General features: G+C 32.1%; 1 protein-coding gene and 1 long non-coding RNA gene across 18 annotated transcripts in view; one reads left to right on the top strand and one right to left on the bottom strand.

The window, feature by feature from the left end:
• LOC139776799 (uncharacterized) overlaps positions 1 to 19,843 on the top strand; it is an 80,809-nt gene that overhangs the window by 35,000 nt on the left and 25,966 nt on the right. The window lies entirely within an intron of this gene.
• On the bottom strand, positions 1,724 to 17,380 carry LOC139776807 (uncharacterized). 10 transcript variants are annotated; one of them, XR_011719178.1, is made up of 7 exons: positions 13,416 to 13,573; positions 9,477 to 12,484; positions 5,998 to 7,947; positions 5,910 to 5,927; positions 5,394 to 5,566; positions 3,065 to 4,839; positions 2,355 to 2,543 (listed from the first exon to the last, which is right to left on the bottom strand). It is a non-coding gene; the product is annotated as an uncharacterized lncRNA (long non-coding RNA). The 10 variants fall into 10 exon arrangements; XR_011719179.1 differs by lacking the exon at positions 2,355 to 2,543 and adding exons at positions 1,724 to 1,750; positions 2,019 to 2,128 and having other exon boundaries at positions 5,394 to 7,947; XR_011719182.1 differs by lacking the exon at positions 5,910 to 5,927.

Raw genomic sequence — 19,843 nt, forward strand, 5'->3', positions numbered from 1 at the left:
TGAAAGCAGACATTAAAGACACGTTTCATATTTCTGGAAAAAATCTGTTGCGAGCTAGAACGTATGGTTTTAGATAAGCTTTGTTCAATAAATGTGTTTAAAAAATTGTTCAAAAATAGAATTATATCTTTGAACGGAGCTGTTAATGTCGAGGTTTTTGTCTTTGTAAAACGATTATTGAAGTTGAAGTAAACATGTGAATGCTTCTGTTCAAAGCTGTTCATTTTTATTTCATGCTATTATCTGATATAAACAACGACAACGAAAAAGTTCCGCGAAATTTTTAAATAAAATTTTTGTATTTTTTGAATGGTAATTTTCTGTAATATTTTTAGATTTTTCTTTGAAAGAATTCTTTTCACTTTTTCTTTCCTGTAATATTCTATTATTTAGAATCTTACTACAATATCGTCTGTCTCTTTCCGTACATTAGATTCTTTCTGCAAGTCTGATCGTTTAGTCAACAAAGTGCACACTACAGTTTCTCTACTATATTATACAGATATATGTTGCAATATGTTATACAAATAACCGGTTAGATATTTGGATCCTCTTTTTTAAAAAGACAAGAAATTTAAATGGCTAAAGTATAAGATCTAGAAACGAGGAGATTGAACAAGTAAATATGACAATTAATTATTTTGAAAAATCCTTATTATCAATTATTCTTTGTTACTAGAAGATAATTGTAAATGTTAATAAAATAAAAAAGAACGATCTCTGAAAAAAGAAACAAAAAAGAGCGGATTAATTTGTCGATCGTAAATCAAAGAATTTATAGTACAACGTAATAGCTAATAGCTAACATTATTAACATAAAAAACATTACTCACTTTCATTTTTTTTTATAAGTCGTATATTGTTTTTTTATTTTTTAAATTGGTGCGTTATCTTAATCGAATTAGTTAGCGACCTTAAAAGTTATTAATATATATTTTTTTGAGCCTGCAAAAAATATAAAAGGTTAAAACAGGGAAGCATATATAAAATATGAATTAAGAAAAGAAATATTAAAATTTCTGACAGTATATATATTTTAAGTATTATATTATTGCAGTTATTATTCTAGTATTCCTACATGCATGTATCGATATTCAATAATTTTTCTTGGTAAACTATAGATTATAGAACCTTCGTTTTCATTGAATATGTAATATGCAACGTTTAGAATATTAAAAAGAATAAAAGAGGTAAACAATAAAAAAAAATTAATTTAATTCAATTTTAATATTTTTATATGTAACAATTTGTGTTACTAAAATTAGTTTTCGTAACAGCTTGAACAATATTCAGACACGGAATTTACTCGTAGTCTCGTAGTTTTGTGTTTTATGAAATTTGATCAAATTTGATTTGATTGACCTGAGGGAATCAAATCATGTTTGCAGCTTCATGTTATTTTTATCACAATTGGAAATAAATTTTGAAATATTAAATTAGTTTTAATTACCAGGAAATTGCCGTCGTTATTTCGCCACCTTGCGACATACTCCGCGAGCATCGTGTTTCTGTCCTTCAGGACAACCAAGTTTCACATTCCTCGCAGGAACCTTTATGAAATGACGGTGAAGAGGGTTGTGGGTGCTGCTTCCAATACCTAATGATACAGCTTCTTCGCTCCCATATTCAGTGGTATATTCAGTTGTCGTATTAGGTTCACATGTTCCCAATGGTATCACAAATGCTATTATTGTGATTATCAAGAAAACATTAAGAAATGCTTTCATTGTGTGAGATTTTTCTTCACGATCTAAAAAAGAGAGAATTAAATTTCAAATATAATTCTTATTTTGCCGAAATTTTAGAGTTCCTATATAAATTTCTTCTATTGATTCTTTTAATTTTTCCAGATGTGTTATAAATATTTTTCTATCCTAATTGTTGTACGTAATTGTTTATAATGTTTAGAACTTTGTGATAGTTTTAGCTTTTTTGTTTCTTTTTACTTAAATCCTTTGAAATAAAGACATTCTTTTCTATTTGTTTTGTTCTAATTTCTTCGTGGTTTACAATCTTACCACAATTTCTTCAGCAAATTCAATTTGCCACTGCAGCTGATCGTATCGACAGATTAATCCGTATTGCTATTTCTCTATTCAGGCTCTCTATATATAATCCACATGTTTTCCTGTTTACGTAAATTTTATTACTATTATATAAGAAAAACTGGTTAGTATGAATGGTATGAATCAACGTATTCTTTTTTAAATTAACGAAACATTATAATTGCTGAGATACGAATCGAAGGTGAAACACGTGAATTAGTACGGACCCCCATATATCTCGAAATACTTTAGAAGTTTTTTGTCAATTATAAAAAAAGATTATTAAACTGGATATTGAAGAAAAAAAGATTTTTGAAAGATTGAATTAATTTATTAATTGTAATGTAGGATTTACAAAATAACGTAACAACTGATATTAGCATCAAAATTGATATCTTTTTTTTATATATATAATCGATTAGTTTATATATTACTCTCCTAAATTAGTTAATCGGATTGGATTATTCATTGAGTTTAGAATTACAAGTCATCTTGAACCTGCAAAAAAGTACATAAAAATTATAACGAGGAAATAAATTCTCTTAAAACTATATATAAAACTCTCAAAAAAATATATAAAATGTGAATGTAAAGAAAGATTAGAATTTCTGATAGTATTTTAAATTATTAATTATTATAGCATTTACATAATATACAGTACACATCAAAAATTTGTCTCAGTTGTATTGTATATGAAAACTCACATTTCAGTTATCTGTTATGTTCTAAATATTAGATTATTAAAATAATGAAAAAATGTATAATGAAGCAAAAAGAACGTGAAAATTTGCGTGTAATAGCTTAGCTTCAACTAATATTACGTTTTAACATTGCTATGCTTAATAATTTCAGCCATTAAAATTTGTTTTCCTAATAGCTTGAACAATATTCGCATATATAATCTGCCTGTTTCTCGCAGCTTTGCGTTATATTCCCGAAAATGTTGGTGTGATTATATTCGAGGGTTTACGCCGCCTCTCTATTAAGGAATGGGTTTGAAATATTAAACTGATAATTACTTGCACGTCTTCCCTATTGTAATGGCGTCCGGCACAACCCGTGAGCATCTTTTCTTTGCCCTTTGGAGCAAGGTGCTCTCGTAGGAATGTCTATGATAAAAAATGGTTGAACGATGTCTTCTACGCTAGTACGTGTAGTTGTGGTCATACACGTCGCTAGTGATATCACTATGGTCACCACTAACATGATTGCCAGCGAAACGTTAAGGAATATTTTCATCGTACGTGTTGTAAAAATCTAAAGGTTCCGTGTGATCTAAAAGATATAAAATTAAACATCATATATTGTTTATCTATTCTTTTATTTTTACGAAGTAGTCGAATAAGTGTTATATAAATCTCTCATTTTTTTATTTTTTAAAAGTTTCTTTAAAAGTCTTAATTTCTCTATTTATTTTTTTTATCAAATATAAAATAACTTGAAAAAACTTTAAGAAATTCCTTTTTTCGCTTATTTCTTCGTATATTTTTCTTTTTTCAATTTTTCTACCAATTTAAAAATATTTACTGCAATTCGACACACACTTTATCCTTTCGACAAACTCGCAATATTATTTCTTTGCTATACATCTCTCTCCTATTTATAATCATCCTGATTTCGCAAGTTTCATTATCACCTTTGAAAGAACCGGTTATGAACCAGTATATCCTCTTCTACTCAAACGAGAAGTTATAACGACAGGACTTCCCAAACGTCACAAAAAGCACGAAGGTCAAATAGTTATAGGTACTTATATATTTTAAAATAAAAAATTGCTTCTTATTATTAAAAGATAAATAACGAAAAATACTTCGAAGATTATACTAAATGTGTTGATAATTACCTATAAAGCTATTATTATATATATGTACCAATTAAGTATGATAAGGTTTAATATCAAAAGAAGCAGTATAGTTTTGTTAGAAAAATTAAGAAAAACAATTTAATCGATCCATTTCTCGTTATTTTAGAAAACGTAAATTTAAAGAAGTTTGTTTTTATTTACTTCTTTAGCTGCGTCTCTCTCTCTCTCTCTCTCTCTCTCTCTCTCTCTCTCTCTCTCTTTCTCTCTTTCTCTCTTTCTAGTCTTTTGAGATCCGTGAATCACAATGTGTGTCAAGTACGTGCAGCCTACAACGGTCGCGAAACAAAGCTCACGACGATCACGGCATACAAATCGACAAATGAATATAAATGCAAGCTGCAAGGTGAAAATATAAGCATCTAATATTTTTTGTGATATTGGATATTTAGAAATACTCTCTAGACGCGATTAAATTTTAGTATTAATTAAAAGCAATCTTGAATTATAAAATTAAAATTTAGAAAAATTATAATTTGACGAAAAAAAATAATAATGAAGAATACACGTATAATGAAGCAGAATCTCATTCTGTGACTCATTTTGTGTTCTCATGCTTGCTAACTAACTGCATTCCTTTTTAGCTTTTCAACAATTACGCTTTTAGCATTTCATGCGCGAATTAACGCGTTATGAGAAAATATAATTTAATTTCTTGCATAATATAAAATGTATTCTGGGCTGTAGAACGTACAGAACTTATATATACGACTCTAATAATGTTGTCAGATATCTTACAATTAGTCAATATTCACACATAATTTACAACGCGTAATGCAATTAAAATTAACGTATACAGTGTGAATTTATTAATAAATCCTGCGGATACAAAACACAGAATATTTTCACCCTTTTGTCGTTGCTACGATATTTTCTACGGTCTCGCTTTTAGCTTTCATCTGATATTGCTGAAATTTTGATATCCACCGCAACCTGCAAATAGACATAAAATACACATATACTTTAGGAAGGAATCTGTGTCAAAAGCTGGAATGTATAATTTTCAGAGATACAAAATTTACACTTTAAACAAACTCTAAAATAATAACTCACAGTTCGTTAAAATGGTATAATTTTTTTTACATCTTTGTTGTTATATAACTTTGTTATATAACTTACTATAATTTTATAAAAAATTAATATACATGTATTTGGTTGATTATTGTCAATTAAATTACTTAATGCTGTAACATTCAAAGCTATCAATGTCACCAACGTTAATAAACAGTTAATTAAATATTTATTCTCTGATTATTAATAAAATGGCTGGAAAATATATTAAATAGAAATATGTGTGGAATATTCTGTTAATGTAAAATTGGAAATATTCGCACCAGGGTTTTCATAAGAATTTACGTAACGCGTTGATTACGAATCTAGAGTATAATCGCACGTGATTTAATCACGTCCAATTGAAATCTATATTCTGCTTTTGAAGATAATTTGTTTTAACAGACCTAAATATACTGTTTTAAAGAAACAGTTACCTGTGTTTCTCGATTATTATACCGGCGTGCGACACGTTCCTCTGGAATCTTTTCTCTGGCCTTCTGGACACCGGGTCTGTAATTCTTGAGGGTACCGTTATAGCTGTGCGCGGGGTAACATTAAGCTCGTGCATATTCGTACTCGTGCATTTCACTCTTATTCTCTTGACCGACTGTCGATAGTACACGGAGAAAATTTTATATTAAATTTTACTATGCTGCCGCACCAACTGCGGACCATCAAGACGCACAAGTTTAAATGCTATAGTCTTATAGTAAAATTACTATGTCCATAGCATTTAATGCTACAATCATAGCATTCAATGCTATATAGCATTCAATGCTATGATCGTAGCATTAAATGCTATGGACATAGTAATTTTACTATAAGACTATAGCATTTAAGCTTGTGCGTCTTGATGGTCCGCAGTTGGTGCGGCAGCATAGTAAAATTTAATATAAAATTTTCTCCGTGTACTAAGATTAACATTGTCGTCACAAGTATTAGCAAAATACCCATGAAGAACTTCATTTCTAAACGATGTAACAATTCTTAGTTTAAAAATACAAATCAAAGTGCGAGTAAGGATCAAAATCTCCGCACCTCCAATTTCGTATCTTTACCCCTTTCTCGATTCTTTCTTCTTGACTTCTCTTGACTCTGTTCGTAACTTATGCGAAATCTTCGAACGCTTCTCACTCTTGATGCTTCTTTACTCGACTTATCTCGGCGAGTAATATCTTGCCGCTTCGCTGTCGCATATTTCCTATTTATAGATATTATTTCCAACGCGATGCACTTTGCTTCATTACAATAAAAATTAAAATCGTGCAATTTAAAAACGCGCTAGTCGTCGTAATCAAAATTTACTGATATCAATGTCGTCAATGAGCATAACAATACTTATAGCATATAATACTTAGAGCGTTCCGTTACTTTCCCGTTCCAGCCAGAAATAATTAGTTGAATCAATTCGATATCGATGCATCGATAAATAGTCGATATCAAATATTGATTGATCTTTGTTTCTCATCTTTGACCTTATTATAATTGTTTTTACATAATATACATAATGTTAATCAAGCAATTGCGAATATTTCTGTAAGATTTCTACTATCTTTCTAACTCTACATCAAATCAGTGCAAAGTCGGAAAGCACAATATATGTATACGTATTTATTATGTATTCGATGTAGAAAGAATTGGCCGAAAGATATAGAAATCTTATAGAAATATTTATAATTACTCAATTAACATAAAAAAAATTATGATGAGTTTAAAAATATCAACCACTGTTCGACATTGACCATTCATTTACGCATCAAAGTCAAATTGATTGAATCGATTTGACTAATTATTTCTGACTGGAGAGTAAATGTCTGTAAAATTTAATATAAATGGGACGTGTTTACACAACTCTAACAAACTGATAAATAATATATAAGGCTCAGCTTTGCACACGTTTTCTATGACTTGCACCCGAGACGCTATAACCCTGCCAGCTACAGACCAACGTGACAGACTATCGATATCGATCTTGACATAGTTAAAGATGTCTTTAAAAATAAAATCTTTCGTTGATCGATAGAAAATAGGTCACTATAGGTAAACAACTTTATACACTGAGAACCCATTTCGTTGAATCAACTAAATCCTTGTTTGGATATGGGCAAACAAATTCTTTAGTTAACATAACAAAAATTTTTTAACATAACTAAATTTTTTGTTATGTGAACCAAATTTTTGTTATATTAACTAAAGAATTTGTTTGCCCATATCCAAACAAGGATTTAGTTGATTCAACGAAATGGGTTTCTCAATGTGTCTGAATATAGAAAGATGGGAAAACAGATAAAAATATATAGGCTCATATTTTTGCATTTTGCCGCACATTCGGCATTAAAATCGATTGCTGGCGTTTATTTCGTACTGACAATACCGTCGTCGTATTTAAACCAATAAATGTCAAAATCTGATAATATTTAGCTGACATAAAGAAAGCGTTGGCAGTAGGACTGTTGTACATACACAGCCATTAATAACACTTTATTTAACAATATTTGTTTTTTTTTTTATACAGAGTAGGAGTTATTACTAAACGTCTATTAGAGAAAAATCAATTCCAAATTCGAAAATCCATTTGTCATTTAAATGTCAATACACATGGTGACGTGCGGTTTGTACAAACATACAACTCTATAGATTTTTTCTATTTATTACTAAACTTTGTTAACGTACATACTTGGTTTTTATTTTATATATAAAAATAAACATAAAAAGGGCATAGAATGCATAGATAGATAAAAAAAGCATCTTATTACGATTAATCAGGACTTATACATATTACGCGGTCACAATTTACCGCAATTTAATGACAGTAACAGAAAGAATAAAATATAAATTTTTTTGATAATCGTATCGGTTGCGAAATAGTTCGTTCCTCTGATAATGTAAAGCGGACAAATAGCTTGGCCAATCTCTCGTCGTACGTTGTTACGATATTTCACTGCTGATGTTTGTAGCTTTCGGATGACACCGCTCGTATCGTTGAATCTGTAAACGAATATAAAAAATAGCAGCTCACGAATGAATACAGTTCTTGTTCGGCGACATAAAAGAAGAATTATGTGCAGTGGCTTTAAATTTTTTCATATTCTTCTTTTTAGACACATACATACATACACACCCACACACTTAACCATACAATAAATTTTGTTCTATTGGTGTATTCAGACAGCTATGGAATGGAGTCAGGATAATACGATCGCTGAAATAAACATGTGGAATATAGGCAGGAGTGTTCCGGAAAAGGAAGCGGAAATACGTGCTATTCCCAGGAGTAATTCCAAAAGTTTGCACGGGAGACATAAATTTCCGCTAATAAACGAATATTCAAAAAGCAGATTCAAAAAAGCACATGTCAGAGATATTCATACTTTAAAATTGGACATTTTGTAAATTAATATAGTAAACATTTCAATTTGTATAATTTTATGAAAAATAATAATTCTCTTGACTATTTAAAAAAATTTGTTGAAATTATTTTTTATTTTATACAATAAGTTATATTGTCATATAACAAAGTTAAGTTTATTTAGAAATTAATCACCAATAGTTACATAACATCGAATTTAAAAATGTTAAAGTAACAATGTCTTATAAAATTTGTGATAATAGAAATAAAGTCCAAATATATTCGTCAAAAAATCCGTTGTCGAAATATCTCATAAGATTAATGATATACACTGTGTATAATATAACAGAAATGAATAATTTATCGAGAAACAATTTATCTTTTATAATACTGAATATGGAATTAATATGACACGCATCTTCATTTTATTTTTTCATATTATTAAAAATATCTACCTAATAAAAATATACACTTTTAATATGTCTTCTTATACGGAGCTTTATTCGTACCCAAATTTCTTGATCAATTAATTTTCTGTCTAAACAATTGCCTTTATTGTACTATTAAGAGACAGACGGACATTTAAGATAAAACTTCTAAATTATCCCGTATCTCTTAATTTTCAAAATTTCCATGACACTCAATAAAATCATTACGTGAATGTATCATACTTAATTTTCTTTATTTTGGAGATTTATCGATGTTTTTTGTTTGAATCCCGATCAATCGGACATGAAATGATCGAGCATGGATCGTCGCAACTATTATAATGACCGAGAATTTAAAATTTAACTGTCGTTGATTTTTCGGCAGTTAGTCGACTCTTTTTGTTTTCCGTCCAATAACGGTGACAACGCGACAGTCATCATCGTCACGAGGATTAACAACGTGGCTCAAATTTTCATTTTTGTGATATTCACACAAAACCATTTGACCTCGATTCCTCCAAACGACGCGTATGACGTATGAAATATTTTCGTTGATAGGGTGAAAGCGTTTTCTCGCTAATCTCCCGTTATTTACAATGACGTCGTCGTTAATTACGCTGAGCAATGACTATTTATTTTTCCCGAATATTCCAATTTTCATGCAAATTCTTTTCTTTCTTCCTTATATGCATATCTTCCTAATTTCTACGATTCTCGGCAAAATTATCACAAGGATTTACCTTATTTACTTGATGTTAGAGATTTTGCAAACGCAATCGACACTTTCCGTTCGCGTCACGTTGCTGACCAGGAAATGGACACGGAAATTCCGGCACTGTTATGATATTGAATGGAGACGTTGTCACCGATTCCTCAGTAGTAGACGGCTCGGTTTGATCTTCGTTCGTCGGCAATGACGAAACAGCGGTCATCACCGCCATCATTAATAACACGATGCAAAATTTCATTCTCGATTTTCGCCACCGAATACAAACTGTCTCGAAAGTTTGCTCTCGATAAAGTTCAAACGACGCGTACGACGTGTGAAATATTCTTGAAAAGGCAGAGACTATAAAGACTCTGTCGGATGCTGCGTAGTGACTGATTAATTTTTTACAAGAATTCCACGAATCGACAAATCTTGGCTTATGATAATTTTCATTACAGATATTACGTTATATTTACACGATGGCGTGTCAAAGGTGAAGCATATCTTTGATAAGAATTTACTCAAAACATGAGTAATCTTGCAATACTTCGCAGAAATGATAGCTAAATTCTAACTTTAATTCGTATATGTATATTTATATATAAATATTTTTAGAAAATCTTATCACTACTTCTCTAAAAATCATACAGATTAAATTTTACGATATAATTTGCATTGAAATATTTTTAGATCAAAGATATTTTAGCTAAATCTTGTATGGTATATTCACGTGGTTTTTGCGTATAAAAATATTTTTGTATAATAAATAAAAATATTTGTAATTTTTTAAAATATTCTAATTACTTATTTTTTATATTTTTTTACTACATATTTTTTAACCTTGCTTATATTTTTTATTCTAACTTTTTTATTTTCTAAAATAGTCTGACCGTAATTTATTTATTTTATATACTATATATTCTGCAGTTGTCTCCAATTTAAATCGATTTTTCTGTAATAATGAATTATTTAATATGACACTTCTTGGAAAACAGCCAATAATCGCAGTTAAAGTTGTTTAATATATTTAACGTAAGGTTATCGGGACAGCCAAGTATCGTTTTGCATTTCAAATTGCAGGTGAAATTCTATAAATATGTATATGCGAATGGCCCGCTGAGAATATCATGTCCACGAGATTGCGTGAATATCGAAATTGTCAAACAATAGAAAGAAAGAGAAGAAAGGGGGAGAGAGAGAGAGAGCGAGAGAGAGAGAGAGAGAGAGAGAGAGAGAGAGAGAGAGAGAGAGAGAGAGAGAGAGAGAGAGAGAGAGAGAGAGAGAGAGAGAGAGAAGAAGCTTATTAGAATACTACGACAGTTACATTCGGTAAAGCGCATGGAAAGTTAGAAATATTTAACGAGCAATAAAAGGTTTTATTTACTTATTATTGTTCAAACATTACCAAAGCAGAAAAAAAACTTTATCTATATTTTATGAAGTTCATTTCACAGATGATTAGCTTTCTATGGGAAACAAAACTGTTATGCAAGAAACGATTGGCTTTTATGACGATAGAATTTGGCTTTTCAGTTCAACAAATATTTGACTTTTGCGAATAAAGTTTCGCTTTTACTAACGAAATAGAGTATAGCTTAAAACAAGCCCAATGTATCTCTAGTTCCTGAATTGGAAAAAATTTTACCAACCGGAGAACCGGTTTGATTTTTTCAAATAAAAAACATATAGCTTTTAGTACAAAATCTAATTTTTAGAACGAATACAACTTTAAATGGAAATGTATTTAGTTTCTATAAAGAAAATTGTTATTTCCTCTCTTTTCTAGAGTAAACCGTGTTCTTACTGTGAGAATGGTTTTTAAGAGGTTTTTTAAATTTGACTTTAGTTTCAATAAAAAAAGTTACTTGCAGGTTTAAAAAAAAAGCTGGATTTACGATTGAACAATATTGAACTTTTATAACAAGGCAGCTTTTAGGTGAAAAAATGTAACGTTTAATCCTAAAGTGCAACAAAAATAAATAGATCATCAAGTTTTAACGTTCATAAATCCGATAACGAAATCGTTCGCTGTTTCCTAAATTGACCCATTTTTATAAAATATTTACTTTATACTTTATAATGTTACAATAAAATCATGCATTTACAGTTTTATTTTCTTGCGAAAATAAAATCATATTACTATAATCCTAAATAAGAATGTTTATTTCATTTTGTTAAATAAATTGAATAAAGAATTAATGATTGTCTATTTACGTGCTTAAAGCAGTTATTATTGATTTTGAACTTGAACACTTCATTAAGCATAAAATTAACAATATACAGAAATTTAAGATATACGACAAAAATATTTAGCGAACACATTTAGTAATATTTTCAGTGGTTATTGTGGATATTAAGTAACAGTCGCGAATTTTAAATGGCAATTTTAAGCTAAAATACTGTTCGAAATCAAAATTTAAATTGTTTAACTTTATATCGTTTAACTTCGAGTGTAATTTTTTGGAATTTTAAATGATAGCCTGAGAATTTAAGTAAAATTTATCTATTGACAGCCACTCCACTCTGATATCCATCCACTCTGATGTTAGTAAAAATTTATTAAATTTTCAACTATATTTGAAAGCCGCTTGCGTGAATTTTACGGGCGCGTCAATCAAAGGTTTAAAGACCGATGATGCAGAAAAAACAAAAGAACAAACTAACCGTGTGTGAAACGTTAATCAAATACGGGTCTCAATCGTCCGTTTCTGTCACGGCGATACCTCGTTCCGTTTCTCACGATCTCATTTCGTTCCGGCACGGTAATGATGTTCCTCCTGACTCGTCTGTTAATTTTGCTTCCGTCTTCCGTGACAACCGGCGTCTTCGCCGACAAAATGGCGTCGACCTCTTGCGTCTCGGGTGCGATTTCTTCTACTTTTTCACTGTCAGCCGCCGGCGTTCTTTCAGCCATTGTAGCGATTCTTCGATTGTCGGATCCTTAAACGATTTTCGATAATCCTATTTTTCCCCTCTAATCTGCCGTCAAATCTTCAAGGGATCTCTGTCTGTAGATCTTCCAGAATTTGGCCGTTGTTCCTGAATATTAAGTAATTGTTTTGAATTTTAAATAAGAATTTTAAATATGAAAGACAGAAAGAGAGGAAGAGAGAGATCGGGAATATGTTCTACTCTGAATAACATTTTGAAATATGTTATAAAGTCTTGGAAACTTGAATAACATTTAAACACTGAAATAAATTTTCTTAATTAATCATTTCGAGAATTATAAATTATATATCACTATACAATTTCTTTAATTAATTATCTCGGGAATCTTAAATTATATATTTTTCAATCTCAAATCATATTTTTAAATTTTAAATGACGTATAATTTTCACGAAATGTAAATAGCATTTTAAAACTGAATGCTCAATGTCTTTATATTTAAAACAATGTTGCTCGATTTTTGAAACCATCTTTATATTTTTCTGTATTTTTCTAACAGCTTTAGGAGAAAAAATATAGGATATCATAAACCAAACTGTGAACAATATCCCTTTTATAGCAACGATTCATTCTTTTATCGTTTATTAGAGTAACCCCGAAATATTTCCACATTATCGATTCGATTATCCCTTATTGCCATATCGTGAAACTCGATATTTATCGTCTTACACGTTATCATTATTTTAAATATCTCTCTATTTTTAAATATACTGCATATGAAAAGTAATATTTAATGGATAAAGTTACATTTTCCTTTTCCGAGAGACGCATTTAGACATATTAATTTGATTGGATGTTGTATCTTAATTCTTTTTTAATACGTATCATTATTATTCTTGAGTTGAACGTTGAACATATATGTTTTCGTGATGCCAAAATATAATATTTAACTTCATAAAAACATATTTCATTTCCAGAGAATATATAACAAATGCAAAAACAGTTTGCATATATTTACATTTCCTACGTTTTATAATGCTTGAAAAAAAATTAGATAAGAAAATTAATACTTTTACTTGCCAGAAATCGATTTATAGATGTATATTTAAGCTCTTCAAAAGTTCTTGTCGACGTTCGCGATATTACAGCCCATTGTAAGAACGAATGTATTTATCTGAACACATGAATGTGTTATCTTTCAGCGCGATTTACCGCGTTTCTCACGCTGTCCCTTTGGTTCACTCGACAACGATTTTGCGACAATTGAGGTCTCTCTTTCTGCTCGCTCAATACTCGGTCTTATCGTTATCGGTTGCTATCAATTGGCAAACGTTAAGCCTTATCGCAAATAGCCTCTGCGCTCTTTATTGCGTTCTAAAACGGATTCCGGGATTAGAGGCGTTCCACGAGGCCCTCAGACCCGACGAAGCGCTTTCGACTATTATTGCGAGACGAAAAGCAAACGCTTCCAACGCTGTCGTCATCGTGCGAAAGTAAATTCGGACTACAAACGTGGCCGGGAAGAATGGTATGCAGTTGCAGTGGATTACAGTTAGACCCTGGAAATTGCAGCTGCCGCGGGGGAAAGCGTGGCAGGCAAATAGAGAAGGGCACGCGATCGATTACTAGAGATTCCCCTTTAATCTTCTAGTGGCAAGCGGTAAAATCTCACGAACTTCCTTTCGCGAAAGAAGTGCAAAGCCTCTCCTCGAGTCTACGAGAAAAATAGTTCGGTTACCGAGCGATTAAATCGAGCGGTTAAATGCAACGCGCGCGTGGATAAAATATTTAACTATTTCTTTTAGGAATAAAAAAAGTCAATCTAATTTTACTACACTCTGGATTCTTTGTCACTTATATGTTGAAATTAATGTCCTCAAGTTCTTAAGAATTTATTTATATGCCGCTGTTAAAATTGAATCTTTCAGATAAATTATTTATTTGGATTATTTGTAGGCAAATTTTTAATTTAATTTAATAATCGCAATAATTTTTTAAACAAATACAAGATTACGGAAACTAATGTTAGTATTAACTATATGCATGATACATGTGTGTAATACTTATGTATATTGTTCGCGTGTACACTGACACTAATATAACGCAAACACTTTATTTAATACCCAAATATAATATCGAAAATTAAAGAAACAACGCAATTTAGAAGCATATTCGAAATTTAACTGAAAACTGGAAACAGGGGTGTCTCGAATCAAAATTACTATCGATACTTACTCGTTCACCGTCTAATTACTCGCGACCGAACTGATGACTATTGCCCGAACGGATCGACGATGACGGGTTGACTCTTGGCGTATGGCAAATGGCAAGTGGTGGTAACTTCTCGGGGTTTTTATACGCACACAAAAAAAAAGATGCCATGGATGATGGGCCCTTAGCAACAGTTAGCGTGGAAATGATAATTTAATATAGATTTCGCGGAAGACAATGAAAAGATCCCGTTGAACCGTCAGTGATCATCTTTCATTTAGATGTGGATAACCGAAGAGATTCTCACGATGAAATATATCGAGAACGACTCGAGACGGTAATGATATGTATACCTAAACTAGAGAATTGATGACTGACTTGATCTTTGAAGAATGTCGTGTTACCTCTTAAGCTATATATGAAAAACATTCTAAAACACATTCGTGATCTCGAACAATATTCTTAACATCTCAAAAGTATTGATATATCGGAAGTTTTAGAAAAGTCTTCAATTTTTGTTAAATGTATAATTTTTCATGTCAAATACAGTTTAGGGAATGAAAAATTAAGTTTATAAATCGTTATTATTTCACTTTGCAACTACTTCAAACATCGGTAATTTTTAAAATCTTTTTTGCTTTATACATAACGCTCTCTGAAAAACTTCCATCAAACTTCTTCAGCAGGCAATTTATTGATAAATTCGTAACAAAGTAATATTCACCACTGAACATTTTAATAATCGAGTTTTAAACTAAAACTGTGTTAAAGAAGACGTTACTTAAAAATAATTAACTGTGAAGTGAGATATTTTGTCACTTGTCTGGATCTTCGAAGCTCGACAAGTTTGAAGTTTTGATAGGGAAAGACCGACTGAATTTGTCAAAGGATATACAGTCTCTTTCGCGAAGTTTGACGTTCTCATAAAATACCTAGAATATTCTATGCATTTTAGAAATGCCTCTCTCCGACTTCGGTTATCTACACCGAGAGTGGCATCTCGATATTAGAGATTTAAGTGATACTCATTAAATAATTGCGAAATATATAGTAATATAACGTAATTTTCTTCGCGGAGATTTTAATCGAATAACTAATAGAAAAGCAAACGCGTTTCATGCTGCCGCCATATGGAAAAGTAAATTCCAGCTGGTTGAGAGTGCGACAGCGAAGAATGAAACGCGATTACAATGGACTACAATTAGGCTGCTAAAATGGGGCGAAATTCCGGGAGAAAATGTCGTTCGACCGTCGACGTTACCGCGCGCAAATAGAAAAAACGACACATCTTCTCTGTAGATCAATATTTTGGAGTGAAAACATAATCAATGTGATTTCGGGATGAGAACAAGAAGTAGAACAAAGGCAATGTTGTTATATTCACGAGTACATGGAATATTCATTCATTGTTTGTCTTTAAATAGCGGAATAACACCGCTCGCTCTCTTTGAAGGTGTTGAAACAATATTATTGTAGATTGTGTTATAAATTAAACTCCCGAATATATAATTTTGATTAAAGCCTATAATCTTCTGACGAGAGTTTATAGAATCAAATTTTGCAATACAGCGAGGTCAAATCTCGGAAGTACCGTGATAAAGTTTTCCCGGGCTCTTGAAGTTAAAATTTCCAAGCTAGTTGTCAAAGCTCGTGAACAATTACATTTACAAATCTTTAATTATTGTTCCATTCTGCGACCATTTTGACTATTTAGTAAGGCATTTACGAGACAAAAGACAAAAATAACGGCAGCTTTGGAACGACTTCATTTATGCAGCTCGACGCCGGAGGATTAAATAAGACGTGGACACGTGGACATGACTTGACGCAACACGATTATGTCATGGAGAATTGCGACTCTATTTCTCGACATCTTATGTATTCCGGAAATATCTGCATATTTTCTGTCACATATCATTTTTTTTGTAAAGCAAAATATATAAATCTTGTTCTCATGCATATTTCGTTGAAGTAAATCTGAGAAACTTTTGAAACTTGAAGAGCGAGAAAAAACGTGGGATTTAAGAGCAACCGTGGAGAGTCAGGAAATTTTCAAATTCCTCTTGTTTAGCAAATCTTATGCTGCAATCCTGGCAGCAGTCGTTTCCGCGACAACGGGAATACCGTGCAGAACGTAACGCTTTGTAGAGACTGCGAGGACGCTTACTTCGTTGCGAGTGAAATTGTTTTCACGACCGCCTTCGCTTAGTTAGTTTTAACAGAATTTTGCCTCCATAAGCTCGTTCTCGACATCTCTCTTTCTCTCTCTCTCTCTCTCTGTCTCTATGGCTTTCTCTCGGTTGAAAATCTCGTCGTAAAAGCCATACAAGGTGTGCTAAAACCGCGTGTCCTTCCACAACCCCTGGTTGAAGCATAATGAAGCTACGAAAAAATGATAATTGCTATAATGGCGCAGCAGCTACGGAATTATTAACTAAACAAAGTAAAAGAATTTTGGCCAATTAGCGGAAGCAGGTAACAAACAAAAATAACAAATATGGAAAATAAAATAAAGCAAAGAACAAGAGATGTTTCCTTTCATTAATATTCGTAATTGAACTTTGTCTTAAAACACACATTCAACTTAATACGTAATTATTAAGGTATACAATAACGTTAAAATCCGTATGAAAAAGTTATGGTAATATTTGAGATTTTCTACGACGGAAAAATTGAATATATTCCAAATTTATTATTTAATATGCTAAATTTTATAGAAATGTCGTGCGCTTTGCAGTAGATATTTTATACCACGGCCGAAAATGTGAGTAATATAATTAACCGTTGCCTATGTGACTAATAATACGAATAGAACTCACTTTGATGCGCCCTTGCGAGGCGCATTATGCATTACGTCTCGCAAAAGCGTTTCGTTGACGAGCTACGTATGGAATCAAAGAGACAACGACGATGACGAAGACGCGAGGATGATAACATTCGGCACCGCGACAGCCGCGTCGTTCCTTCCCCATTGGGAATTTCTCCACCTTCACCTCCACCTCCTCCTCCTCTTCCTCCTCCTCTTTCACTCTCGGCTATCTACGCGTTCGTGCATCGTTTATTTCGCATCAAGTGCAAGCTGGGGAATCTCCGTTTCACAGGCATGACAGATTCTTCAGGGAGACAGAGCAGAAACTGAATTTCTTACAATCTCGAATGAGAGACTCGCAACTCAAGTGGGGAGTGTTAATTAAAACAGTTATTAAATCTCTGGCGTTCCATTTTTCATTAATTTATTTTCAATTTATTTACTCGTTTTATTTCATTTCATTATATTGCATATTTTATCTTTTTATTTATTTATTATTTTTTATCAATCGAGTTTTATCATTCTTGAATTTTCTAATTTAATTTTCCAAGAAATTAATCTGCTTGAATATTCAATTCACTCATCATTTGCATGAATCTAAAACTAACTTTACTTTTATTTTATATACGCAGCCTTTTCTTTTTCTTATTTCTTATTAATTTATTAATTAATCTTCAAAACATTACATATCTTACATTCGACTCTTTGATTCGAGTTTAATATATTTTGTAATTAGAGATTCTAATATCTATGACTTTATATGTTTCGTACTGTACATGCCATATCTCTTAAAAAGGAAGGAAACCTGACAGCTGACAAACAAAAGATGGGACTTAAATAGAGAAAAGAGAGAAGGTGAGATCTAAGCACACTAGTATCTAGGCCAATGACTATCCAAGCAAACTAGGATCAAAGCCAAGCCTTATACGCTAGGACTCCTTGAAATCTGGGTGCCAGGAATTTGGTATTCAAGGAAGTTAGCATCCAAGCATGTTAGGACCCAAGAAAATTAGTACTTGAGCAAATTACCATCCAAGCAAAGTAGGATTATGGTGAAGTCATATACATGGTGTTTCCGGCCATTTCAACCGAGCCACTTTTTAAGTAGTCAATTTGCCAATCTTTTAATCGCTGACGTGACAGCAGTAATAATTTTCCGGAAATCCGAGCTCGAATAAATTTCTGCGAAGTTCGATATCGAATCTCCATTCAGATAAAGTTTACTCGAAATTATCTGAGGTGGTAGATATAAGGTACAGTTACATTTCTGTAGGTGACTACAAGCGAGCGAGTAATCCATCGAGTTCCCTTGAAGGAAAGATTGGCTAAGTTTGTCGAAGGATCAGTAGACTGGAAGGAAATGCAATCGGTCGCGAACACCTTGCATGTATCCCACGCTTCCCGAAAGCCAGCTTCCTTGTTCCCAAGTTCCTCCGGATCTTTAACGCCGCGGCTCGAGGGGGGGGGGGGTGCATTATAATTACTGGTAATTATGTCAGTTCTGTATTCAAATGAAAAATCCACTTAGCCAAGGTCATGCAGTTTCCCGCTCTATTTCGCGCCCGGACGGTTAAACGAATTATCTGCTAGAGAAGAGTTAGCGGATCTAATTTGTAATACGGTAACCGGCCTGGGCTCGGGCTTTCGGCACGGGTCACCGCGTTACCACGGCATCGGGAGTTTGCGAAAACCTCCGAGGCACATGCGCACCTAATTTATACGTTTAACCGGTTACCTTATTATCTCCGACCTAACTTGCGCCGGAATTACGCGCCGATAATTATACACGTCACGTCCCGACATTCTTATGGAACAACTCGAGAATAATAAAACATACATGTGCGCTTCGCCCAACGCATGATGATAAGTAAATAAATAAACACAGCACGAGTACACAGGGGGAGCAGATGAAATCAATTAAGGTCAATTTAGTAGATAATTGGTACGTGAGATTTATACGTAAAATTACATGGAATAATAAAAATTCCTTTCCTTCGAAAAGCAAATTTGGAGCAAAATTTTTTTCTTAGTGCATAAAGGTATGCATACAAGAGAAACATTATATTAATGCAGAATAGAAATGAAAAACGAAAATTTTCTGATAATAAAATTAGATACAATCGCGGCATTATAATACATAATGCACATTCAAGTGTGTCTCTCTGAATAAATTCATGTCAATTAAATCATATTAAACAAATTAATATAATCCGAAATATAAATGAAGGAAGTTATAAAGCATATTCGTCGAAAACTAAGCAAAATCTGACGTATATGTAAATACGTTCTCTTAACATTAAAATTATTTATGTTGATGGCACAAGTTAAAACGTTGTTGCTTTTAGTTAATTTCATTCTCTATATAAATTAAATTACGCTCACCACAACAACATTCCTTCTACTATGCGCTTAAAATGTTGCTGTAACGTAATTATCGAGAGCGGACACCCACGGACATACATATTTAAATATACTTAACCGAACATAA

Source organism: Temnothorax nylanderi, unplaced genomic scaffold, assembly GCF_030848795.1.
Source record: "Temnothorax nylanderi isolate EJ_2023f unplaced genomic scaffold, tnyl_v1.0 TNYL_tig0129_pilon, whole genome shotgun sequence".
Lineage (NCBI taxonomy): Eukaryota > Metazoa > Arthropoda > Insecta > Hymenoptera > Formicidae > Temnothorax > Temnothorax nylanderi.